Source organism: Argopecten irradians, chromosome 5 (assembly GCF_041381155.1).
Source record: "Argopecten irradians isolate NY chromosome 5, Ai_NY, whole genome shotgun sequence".
Lineage (NCBI taxonomy): Eukaryota > Metazoa > Mollusca > Bivalvia > Pectinida > Pectinidae > Argopecten > Argopecten irradians.
In genome coordinates this window covers 432,352-445,654 of record NC_091138.1, presented here as the reverse complement: position 1 = coordinate 445,654, position 13,303 = coordinate 432,352, and the positions used below count along the sequence as shown (strand labels likewise).

At 39.5% G+C, this 13,303-nt stretch overlaps 1 protein-coding gene across 4 annotated transcripts in view; it reads right to left on the bottom strand.

The window, feature by feature from the left end:
* LOC138322602 (G protein-activated inward rectifier potassium channel 3-like) overlaps positions 1–13,303 on the bottom strand; it is a 121,746-nt gene that overhangs the window by 70,833 nt on the left and 37,610 nt on the right. For 2 of the 4 annotated variants that reach the window (XM_069266572.1, XM_069266570.1), the window contains exon 1: positions 1,592–1,913. The exons of 1 other annotated variant lie outside the window; for it this stretch is intronic. The gene's annotated coding sequence lies outside the window, so the exon portion shown is untranslated. Of the gene's footprint in view, positions 1–1,591; positions 1,914–2,019; positions 2,134–13,303 lie in introns of those variants that run through there. One more of the 4 variants, XM_069266571.1, reaches the window with a different exon arrangement.

Here is a 13,303-nt window from a genome sequence, read left to right as displayed (position 1 = left end):
CCTGTCCATCTATAGAAGAGTAGGGGACATTGCTGTGGAGGGGCCAGGACAATTATACTATACAGCACCACACCACACTGTCCCCTGTACATCTATAGAAGAGTAGGGGACCTTGCTGTGGAGGGGCCAGGACAATTATACCATACAGCACCACACCACACTGTCCCCTGTACATCTATAGAAGAGTAGGGGACATCGTTGTGGAGGGGCCAGGACAATTATACCATACAGCACCACACCACACTGTCCCCTTTACATCTATAGAAGAGTAGGGGACATCGGTGTGGAGGGGCCAGGACAATTATACCATACAGCACCACATCACACTGTCCCCTGTACATCTAAAGAAGAGTAGGGGACATTGCTGTGGAGGGGCCATGACAATTATACCATACAGCACCACACCACACTGTCCCCTGTACATCTATAGAAGAGTAGGGGACATCGTTGTGGAGGGGACAGGACAATTATACTATACAGCCCCACACCACACAGTCCCCTTTACATCTAAAGAAGAGTAGGGGACATCGTTGTGGAGGGGACAGGACAATTACACCATACAGCACCACACCACACTGTCCCCTGTACATCTATAGAAGAGTAGGGGACATCGGTGTGGAGGGGCCAGGACAATGATACTATACAGCCCCACATCACACTGTCCCCTTTACATATAAAGAAGAGTAGGGGACATTGCTGTGGAGGGGCCAGGACAATTATACCATACGGCACCACACCACACTGTCCCCTGTACATCTATAGAAGAGTAGAGGACCTTGCTGTGGAGGGGCCAGGACAATTATACTATACAGCCCCACACCACACTGTCCCCTGTACATCTATAGAAGAGTAGGGGACATCGGTGTGGAGGGGCCAGGACAATTATACTATACAGCCCCACACCACACTGTCCCCTTTACATCTATAGAAGAGTAGGGGACATTGCTGTGGAGGGGCCAGGACAATTATACCATACAGCACCACACCACACTGTCCCCTTACATCTATAGAAGAGTAGGGGACATCGGTGTGGAGGGGCCAGGACAATGATACTATACAGCCCCACACCACACTGTCCCCTTTACATATAAAGAAGAGTAGGGGACATTGCTGTGGAGGGGCCAGGACAATTATACCATACGGCACCACACCACACTGTCCCCTGTACATCTATAGAAGAGTAGGGGACCTTGCTGTGGAGGGGCCAGGACAATTATACTATACAGCCCCACACCACACTGTCCCCTGTACATCTATAGAAGAGTAGGGGACATTGGTGTGGAGGGGCCAGGACAATTATACTATACAGCCCCACACCACACTGTCCCCTTTACATCTATAGAAGAGTAGGGGACCTTGCTGTGGAGGGGCCAGGACAATTATACTATACAGCCCCACACCACACTGTCCCCTTACATCTATAGATTTGTTGGGGCTGGTATTGTTAGATCACCAGTAATACAAGTGTTTATTTGTCAGTGCCTATAGCCAGAAAGAATAACATTAGTAGTGATTAAAGGATTACCTTTCTAATCTCAACCTACTGTGTGTAGCACAGGAATCTGGTAGCTGCATGGGTCTGAAATCTTACCTCATGGTGGAGGGCTAGCTGTAGATTGTACTGAGGTGTGTTCTCCAACCTTAGGGAGGCCAGATCAGTAATTGTCCCCAGGCACAACTCCTCTAATCCCATGAACAATATTTCCTTTACATGTGCTCACACTATTTCCTGTGTCCCTACCACAACATGTGTGTATATGTCCCCACACGACCCACTGCTCACATCTGGAATATGTGATTAGTACATAACAAAGCTTAAGTCAAAAGCTATTGTGTGTCAACAACAATGGCATCAACATGTGTTTGTGGCCACACCATATCGTGTTTTGGTAAATGCAGTCAGATAGTCTGTCCATGTCTAAGCTTGTTTCGTAATCAAATCTCCTTCTGTGTATTAATTACCCTATCATGACCTCATTCTGAGGTAAATCTTGGTTTTTTGTTCAGAAATTAACATACCTGCCGATTCCTGCGACCTGATTATTCTTTGATCACTGGTGACTAAGATTGACTTATCACAGAAGTACATAAATAACGAACGTCCACACTGTATACATAGGATGAATACACCCCTATACCCAGATACACCAAATTTATGGAGCTATATATAAATCAGCGCTACCTGAACTCACCAGTGGTTCGCTGTACTACCATTTATAACTAAATAAATACACACTTTCTCTCTTCTACCCATACAATAGACAACATGACCAAACATTCAGTATTCAGTGCAAAATCTCCTACATAAACAAGTGAATTTTCACACATAAAATCGGATGATTAAACAGCATATAACTTACATAAAGTTAAGACAAACAGAAGTGATATGTCTACAGCTGGAATACCAACAGGTAGGATATCTACAGGTAAGATATCTACAGGTAAGATATCTACAGGTGAGATATCTAAAAGTGAGATACAGGTAAAATATCTACAGGTGAAGTATGAGTAATATGTCTAGGTAAGATACAGGTAAGACATGTACACATGAGATACATGTAAGATATGTACATGTGAGATACATGTTAGATATGTACATGTGAGATACAGGTAAGATATGTACATGTGAGATACATGTAAGATATGTACATGTGAGATACATGTAAGATATGTACATGTGAGATACAGGTAAGGTATGTACATGTGAGATACAGATAAGATATGTACATGTGAGATACAGGTAAGGTATGTACATGTGAGATACAGATAAGATATGTACATGTGAGATACATGTAAGATATGTACATGTGAGATACAGGTAAGATATGTACATGTGAGATACAGGTAAGGTATGTACATGTGAGATACAGATAAGATATGTACATGTGAGATACAGGTAAGATATGTACATGTGAGATACAGTTAAGATATGTACATGTGAGATACAGGTAAGATATCTACAGGTGAAGTACATGTAAGATATCTACAGGTGCGATACAGATAAGATATGTACATGTGAGATACAGGTAAGGTATGTACATGTGAGATACAGATAAGATATGTACATGTGAGATACATGTAAGATATGTACATGTGAGATACAGGTAAGATATGTACATGTGAGATACAGGTAAGGTATGTACATGTGAGATACAGATAAGATATGTACATGTGAGATACAGGTAAGATATGTACATGTGAGATACATGTAAGATATGTACATGTGAGATACAGGTAAGATATCTACAGGTGAAGTACATGTAAGATATCTACAGGTGCGATATCTAAAAGTGAGATAAAGGTAAAATGTCTAAAGGTGAAGTATGAGTAATATGTCTATAGGTAAGATACAGTTAAGATATGTACATGTGAGATACAGGTAAGATATCTACAGGTGAAGTACATGTCAGATATCTACATGTAAGATACAGGTAAGATATCTACAGGTGTAGTATGGGTAATATGTCTATAGGTAAGATACAGGTAAGATATGTACAGGTAAGATACATTAACAATATCTATAGGTGAGATACAGGTAATATATCTTCATGTGAGATACAGGTAAGATATCTACAGGTGAAGAACAGGTAAGATATCTACAGGTGAAGTACATGTAAGATATCTAAAGGAGAGATAAGGTAATATATGTACTGTACATGTGAATTAGAGGTAAGATATCTGCAGGAGATATTCAGGTAAGATATCTACAGGTGAAGTACTGATTAGATATTAACAGATGAGATACAGGTAAGATATCTAAAGGTGAGACAAGGTAAGATATCTACAGGAGAGATACAGGTAAGATATCTACAGGTGAATTAGAGGTAAGATATCTTCAGGTAAAGTACAGGTGAGATATTTACAGCTGAGATACAGGTAAGATATCTATAGGTAAAGTACAGATAAGATATTTACATGTGAGATAAGGTAAGATATCAACAAGTGAAGTACAGGTAAGATACTTACAGGTGAGTTTAAGGTAAGATATCTACAGTTAAAGTACAAGTAAGATGTTTACGGGTGAGATACAGGTAAGATACCTACAGGTGAGATTCAGGTAAGATATCTACAAATGAGATACAGGTAAGATGTCCACAGGTATGATACAGGTTGGATATCTACAGGTCAGATACCAATAGGTGAGATACAAGTAGGATATTTACAGGTAAAGTAAAGGTAAAACACACTTGTACCAACAAACATTGTGAAAACATGAAGAATTTCATGATGTCTTGAGTTTAGTTGACATAATAAGTTAGGCAATATTGAAAGATTTGTATACTCTCAATCACATTAAATTTTGAAATTATAATTTGAAGGTAATTATAGGTAGTCCTGATATACCTGAGGGTAGAACATCATGTATATCTGATATCATAGCATGTGTAATTGAATTAATTTCAATCAAAATTCATTGCTTTACGCTTTCAGTGTGCCAATTATCCAATAAAATAAACCCTTATTTATAGAATTCTCTTTTTAGGCTTTAGACAGGATCATTATATAGTCTGGTACAACATGCAAAAATATGAGGATTATCTAAGTTTTAAAATAGACTTACTAAAGGTTCAATGTGATTTCATTAATTAAAGCATCAATTCAAACCCATTAGAAGCCTCCATTATGTTTCCATGGTAACAATTATTTAAATTGATAATTTTGACCAATTGAAAAAGTTTGAGCAGAATTAATCCAAAGGCTATGAGTTATTGGCCATTGAAGAAAGAAAGAAAGAAAGAAAGAAAGAAAGAAAAAAAGAAAGAAAGAAATAAAGAGAAGGACAGACTGATAGACATAAAAGCAGACATAAAGATTACTGTACAGTCAAACCTCGATGATTCGAACTTCGATGAATCAAATTTCTCGCTGTATCAAACTTTTTGCTTGGTCCCGAATTTATTCACTTTATAACATTACTAACAAACCCATGTATGAATCGAAGTTTTATGAATCGAAGTTCTCAATGTATCGAACTTTTTTCATGGGCCATTTGTTATAGAATCATAGGTAACTGACACTCGATGATTCAAATAAAATTCACCTGTACCGATCAGGTGTTCGCCGATGCCCCGCGGCGTGCTGTCACACCTCTCTCGCGACGGCCCTTCGCCAGACAATAGGGATTATGACAGCTTGTGTTACTTACTTGATATCATCAAGTTATTAATATCACTGATCAGGCCGATACCAGGTGCTTTGTTTTTACAAGCTACGTCGTTATTAAAATCATTAGTACGACAAAGATACTATTAGTCGAGTTTGATGATCGCCGCCGCCATTGGTAGCGGTTTGTAGAATTTACGGAATGGTAAATAGCGTGCCACATAATATAGTAACTCATACTCAAAATTGTTACATTCCAAAACATAGGCATAAATACTGGAGCAAATCGATCATTTTAAATCGAAGTATTTTTGTAGGTGTTGTAGCGCTTTCGGTTCCTCCTTTTTAGTTTCGTTTTTACAACGTGTTTTCGTTTTTATATTTATTCCGTAATATTAACCATCGCTTCAATAGGCACCACATGTATGTACATATGGGTTAGGCCTAGTACACGTAAGTCTTGTTTATAATATATTGCTTACGATAGCAATACACGTGATTTATTACATACTTCGGTTTTTTTGTGTTTAATAGAATGTTTATAAAGTGTACGGAACGGAGACGACATGTACACAACTACCACAGTTGGTAATGGTAAAAAAAACTCGGTTTAATTCCAACCATGAATAATTCGAAGTCTCGATGTTTCGAAGTTTTTCTGTCGGTCCCTTGAACTTCGATACATCGAGGTTTGACTGTATATCCTAAATCTACATGTAATTTGCTTTGGGGTATCAGATGTGTCTCCAGACCATCAAAGTTTCACAGAACTTAAAGAAAACTAGACCCGCCACCTTCCACAATGGTTTCTAACAATTAAACAAGACTGAATGGTTTTAGTGTTGGAAAAAGCATCATGTATAATTCATCGATTCATAAAACACACGGATCATATAACGTAAAAAGGGCAAAAGGCAATGAACTCCTACAGTTTTATGTTTGAATTTCATTGTGGGGAGTGAGGGCACACATACTTATACATAGTATTAGCATTTACGTCAATGTAAGTTTATAATCCAAATAGCAGAGATTGGTAGATTTCCCATATCAGACCCTGGTAAATAGCTTGAGACAAATCTACACAATAAGTGTAAAGTGTTAGCATGGGAGAGGAGCTTTGAATCCTCGTAACAGTACAGGAATACAAATAGGTACTTAATTAAAATTCTTCAGAAAATATTGATCAGAGAAATCCAAGGCAGCCACTATTTTACATATGGAATACTTGTGATAAGGCAATTTTCTAGAAAATTAGAAACACTGTAACGATTATGTTTATCACTTAAACTTTCAGGAACTAACAAATTTCTCCAAGATTCCTGGATTTCCTAAACGTTTAAGACCCTTAATTTGACCTTAGCATGCAAGTACATCAAATCATTTTTAGATTCTAGTTATCCCCTACCACAAAGTTTTGGACATACATGGACCAATGCAGAGGGTTGATGAAGTCTTGTATCCAAAGTTTCATTTGAATTATCAGACATGTCAACTTGTACACCTAACAAACTGCTATAAAGTCAACAATAAACCTTGAAGGAGCTTAGTTTCTAGAATAAGATCTGATTGTAAAACAGCAGTATTGGGATTTATTAGGAATCACAGCAGATATTGGGTGGATTTGTTAACAGACACCTCAAAAGCTTTAGTTCTGAATGACTGTGGTAATCCAGAGGTCTGAAAGGTCAGATCCATCCATCAGGAGTTTTGTGTGGATTACAGCCCTAGAGGTTGGTAAAACATTGTCATGCTAACAATGATCAAAGGTTGCTTGTTGGACTGGAGTGGACACATGTCACAGAGGCTACCACTGGACACTGTCAGAAGACATAACTAGACTATATTTACAGGCAGTTAACTTTAGGGATCCATTTATTTATCTCTGGACACAGGTCTAACTGGACACAGGTCTAACTGGACATAGGTCTAACTGGACAGAGGTCTAACTGGACAGAGGTCTAACCAGACAGAGGTCTCACTGGACATAGGCCTAACTGGACATAGGCCATACTGGACACAGATCTAACCATGCAGACAGAGGTCTAACTGGACACAGGTCTAACTGGACACAGGTCTAACTCGACATAGGTCTAACTGGACACAGGTCTAACTGGACACAGGTCTAACTGGACACAGGTCTAACCAGACAGAGGTCTACCTTGACAGAGGTCTAACTGGACACAGGTCTTACCAGACAGAGGTCTAACTGGACATAGGCCTAACTGGACACAGGTCTAACCAGACAGAGGTCTAACCAGACAGAGGTCTAACTGGACATAGGTCTAACTGGACATAGGTCTAACTGGACGCAGGTCTAACTGGACATAGGTCTAACTGGACACAGGTCTAACTGGACACTGGTCTAACCAGACAGATGTCTAACAGGACATAGGTCTAACCAGACAGAGGTCTAACTGGACACTGGTCTAACCAGACAGAGGTCTAACTGGACACAGGTCTAACCAGACAGAGTTCTAACTGGACACAGGTCTAACTAGACATGGGCATAATTTGAGACAGGCCTAACTGGACACAGGCCTAACTGGACAGACACAGGCCTAACTGGACACTGGTCTTACAGGGTCCCTTATTTTGATAGGGTTAAACTGCAAGCTCAACATTTACTCTGGATATGCAGGCACTTCAAATGTAACTTTAGAAGAAATACAAAGTTTGTTCAAAGATGGGGTATATGATTTCTGCAATGATACACAATTATCAAACTAATTGTATCAAGAATGTATTTGGAAATTCAACAAATTAATCACTAAATGGCAGGTTTGAAATTTGATGTATTTTCTTGTGATTTGTATAAGACTGGAAAGAGGCCTAAGTGATCAGACACACTGGGGCACAGTTGACTGGACACAGCTTGACTGGATATTACAGCCTAAAGTGGACACAAGATGAGCACCAGAATGACCAGCCATGACCGTTTCTCTTTGTCCAATTACATTTGATGGTGATAGAATACAACATTTATAACAAGTTATCTTCACGTTATTGCCTCCAGAATATAAAACTCTGGGCCTGTAAAACATCATCACTTTAGCCTTTTTACAACCAAATCAAAAACATCAGAAAAATTGTCTAAGCTATGCTGAAATCAGTAAACGGTAGATGGCAGATAAGCCACGATTTTACTGTAAACCTTCCAAGTCATCAATATTTAAAACTAGCATTGATCTAATACAGGGATGTCATTTACTCCACAGGTACAAAACAAGCCATGTACACCATTACTACAAGGTGTGTAACAGGTATATCTGGTGTCATTTACTCCACAGGTACAAAACAAGCCATGTACACCATTAATACAAGGTGTGTCACAGGTATATCTGGTGTCATTTACTCCACAGGTACAAAACAAGCCATGTACACCATTAATACAAGGTGTGTCACAGGTATATCTGGTGTCATTTACTCCACAGGTACAAAACAAGCCATGTACACCATTACTACAAGGTGTGTAACAGGTATATCTGGTGTCATTTACTCCACAGGTACAAAACAAGCCATGTACACCATTACTACAAGGTGTGTCACAGGTATATCTGGTGTCATTTACTCCACAGGTACAAAACAAGCCATGTACACCATTAATACAAAGTGTGTCACAGGTATATCTGGTGTCATTTACTCCACAGGTACAAAACAAGCCATGTACACCATTACTACAAGGTGTGTAACAGGTATATCTGGTGTCATTTACTCCACAGGTACAAAACAAGCCATGTACACCATTACTACAAGGTGTGTCAAAGGTATATCTGGTGTCATTTACTCCACAGGTACAAAACAAGCCATGTACACAATTAATACAAGGTGTGTCACAGGTATATCTGGTGTCATTTACTCCACAGGTACAAAACAAGCCATGTACACCATTAATACAAGGTGTGTCACAGGTATATCTGGTGTCATTTACTCCACAGGTACAAAACAAGCCATGTACACCATTAATACAAGGTGTGTCACAGGTATATCTGGTGTCATTTACTCCACAGGTACAAAACAAGCCATGTACACCATTAATACAAGGTGTGTCACAGGTATATCTGGTGTCATTTACTCCACAGGTACAAAACAAGCCATGTACACCATTAATACAAGGTGTGTCACAGGTATATCTGGTGTCATTTACTCCACAGGTACAATACAAGCCATGTACACCATTACTACAAGGTGTGTCACAGGTATATCTGGTGTCATTTACTCCACAGGTACAAAACAAGCCATGTACACCATTACTACAAGGTGTGTCACAGGTATATCTGGTGTCATTTACTCCACAGGTACAAAACAAGCCATGTACACCATTACTACAAGGTGTGTCACAGGTATATCTGGTGTCATTTACTCCACAGGTACAAAACAAGCCATGTACACCATTACTACAAGGTGTGTCACAGGTATATCTGGTGTCATTTACTCCACAGGTACAAAACAAGCCATGTACACCATTAATACAAGGTGTGTCACAGGTATATCTGGTGTCATTTACTCCACAGGTACAAAACAAGCCATGTACACCATTACTACAAGGTGTGTAACAGGTATATCTGGTGTCATTTACTCCACAGGTACAAAACAAGCCATGTACACCATTAATACAAGGTGTGTCACAGGTATATCTGGTGTCATTTACTCCACAGGTACAAAACAAGCCATGTACACCATTACTACAAGGTGTGTCAAAGGTATATCTGGTGTCATTTACTCCACAGGTACAAAACAAGCCATGTACACCATTACTACAAGGTGTGTCACAGGTATATCTGGTGTCATTTACTCCACAGGTACAAAACAAGCCATGTACACCATTACTACAAAGTGTGTCACAGGTATATCTGGTGTCATTTACTCCACAGGTACAAAACAAGCCATGTACACCATTACTACAAGGTGTGTCAAAGGTATATCTGGTGTCATTTACTCCACAGGTACAAAACAAGCCATGTACACCATTAATACAAGGTGTGTTCAAAGGTATATCTGGTGTCATTTACTCCACAGGTACAAAACAAGCCATGTACACCATTAATACAAGGTGTGTCACAGGTATATCTGGTGTCATTTACTCCACAGGTACAAAACAAGCCATGTACACCATTAATACAAAGTGTGTCACAGGTATATCTGGTGTCATTTACTCCACAGGTACAAAACAAGCCATGTACACCATTAATACAAGGTGTGTCACAGGTATATCTGGTGTCATTTACTCCACAGGTACAAAACAAGCCATGTACACCATTACTACAAGGTGTGTCACAGGTATATCTGGTGTCATTTACTCCACAGGTACAAAACAAGCCATGTACACCATTAATACAAGGTGTGTCACAGGTATATCTGGTGTCATTTACTCCACAGGTACAAAACAAGCCATGTACACCATTAATACAAGGTGTGTCACAGGTATATCTGGTGTCATTTACTCCACAGGTACAAAACAAGCCATGTACACCATTAATACAAGGTGTGTCACAGGTATATCTGGTGTCATTTACTCCACAGGTACAAAACAAGCCATGTACACCATTAATACAAGGTGTGTCACAGGTATATCTGGTGTCATTTACTCCACAGGTACAAAACAAGCCATGTACACCATTACTACAAGGTGTGTCACAGGTATATCTGGTGTCATTTACTCCACAGGTACAAAACAAGCCATGTACACCATTACTACAAGGTGTGTCACAGGTATATCTGGTGTCATTTACTCCACAGGTACAAAACAAGCCATGTACACCATTACTACAAGGTGTGTCACAGGTATATCTGGTGTCATTTACTCCACAGGTACAAAACAAGCCATGTACACCATTAATACAAAGTGTGTCACAGGTATATCTGGTGTCATTTACTCCACAGGTACAAAACAAGCCATGTACACCATTAATACAAGGTGTGTCACAGGTATATCTGGTGTCATTTACTCCACAGGTACAAAACAAGCCATGTACACCATTAATACAAGGTGTGTCACAGGTATATCTGGTGTCATTTACTCCACAGGTACAAAACAAGCCATGTACACCATTAATACAAGGTGTGTCACAGGTATATCTGGTGTCATTTACTCCACAGGTACAAAACAAGCCATGTACACCATTAATACAAGGTGTGTCACAGGTATATCTGGTGTCATTTACTCCACAGGTACAAAACAAGCCATGTACACCATTAATACAAGGTGTGTCACAGGTATATCTGGTGTCATTTACTCCACAGGTACAAAACAAGCCATGTACACCATTAATACAAGGTGTGTCACAGGTATATCTGGTGTCATTTACTCCACAGGTACAAAACAAGCCATGTACACCATTACTACAAGGTGTGTCACAGGTATATCTGGTGTCATTTACTCCACAGGTACAAAACAAGCCATGTACACCATTACTACAAGGTGTGTCACACAGGTATATCTGGTGTCATTTACTCCACAGGTACAAAACAAGCCATGTACACCATTACTACAAGGTGTGTCACAGGTATATCTGGTGTCATTTACTCCACAGGTACAAAAACAAGCCATGTACACCATTACTACAAGGTGTGTCACAGGTATATCTGGTGTCATTTACTCCACAGGTACAAAACAAGCCATGTACACCATTACTACAAGGTGTGTCACAGGTATATCGGTGTCATTACTCCACATTGGTTATACAAGTGTCATTTACTCCACAGGTACAAAAACAAGCCATGTACACCATTACTACAAGGTGTGTCACAGGTATATCTGGTGTCATTTACTCCACAGGTACAAAACAAGCCATGTACACCATTAATACAAGTGTGTCAAGGTGTGTCACAGGTACAAAACATCTGGTGTCATTTTTACTCCACAGGTACAAAACAAGCCATGTACACCATTACTACAAGTGTGTCACAGGTATATCTGGTGTCATTTACTCCACAGGTACAAAAACAAGCCATGTACACCATTAATACAAAGTGTGTCACAGGTATATCTGGTGTCATTTACTCCACAGGTACAAAACAAGCCATGTACACCATTAATACAAAGTGTGTCACAGGTATATCTGGTGTCATTTACTCCACAGGTACAAAACAAGCCATGTACACCATTACTACAAAGTGTGTCACAGGTATATCTGGTGTCATTTACTCCACAGGTACAAAACAAGCCATGTACACCATTACTACAAGGTGTGTCACAGGTATATCTGGTGTCATTTACTCCACAGGTACAAAACAAGCCATGTACACCATTAATACAAAGTGTGTCACAGGTATATCTGGTGTCATTTACTCCACAGGTACAAAACAAGCCATGTACACCATTACTACAAAGTGTGTCACAGGTATATCTGGTGTCATTTACTCCACAGGTACAAAACAAGCCATGTACACCATTAATACAAAGTGTGTGTCACAGGTATATCTGGTGTCATTTACGCCACAGGTACAAAACAAGCCATGTACACCATTACTACAAGGTGTGTCACAGGTATATCTGGTGTCATTTACTCCACAGGTACAAAACAAGCCATGTACACCATTAATACAAAGTGTGTCACAGGTATATCTGGTGTCATTTACTCCACAGGTACAAAACAAGCCATGTACACCATTAATACAAGTGTGTGTCACAGGTATATCTGGTGTCATTTACTCCACAGGTACAAAACAAGCCATGTACACCATTAATACAAGGTGTGTCACAGGTATATCTGGTGTCATTTACTCCACAGGTACAAAACAAGCCATGTACACCATTAATACAAGGTGTGTCACAGGTATATCTGGTGTCATTTACTCCACAGGTACAAAACAAGCCATGTACACCATTAATACAAGGTGTGTCACAGGTATATCTGGTGTCATTTACTCCACAGGTACAAAACAAGCCATGTACACCATTAATACAAGGTGTGTCACAGGTATATTCTGGTGTCATTTACTCCACAGGTACAAAACAAGCCATGTACACCATTAATACAAGGTGTGTCACAGGTATATCTGGTGTCATTTACTCCACAGGTACAAAACAAGCCATGTACACCATTAATACAAGGTGTGTCACAGGTATATCTGGTGTCATTTACTCCACAGGTACAAAACAAGCCATGTACACCATTAATACAAGGTGTGTCACAGGTATATCTGGTGTCATTTACTCCACAGGTACAAAACAAGCCATGTACACCATTAAACAAAGTGT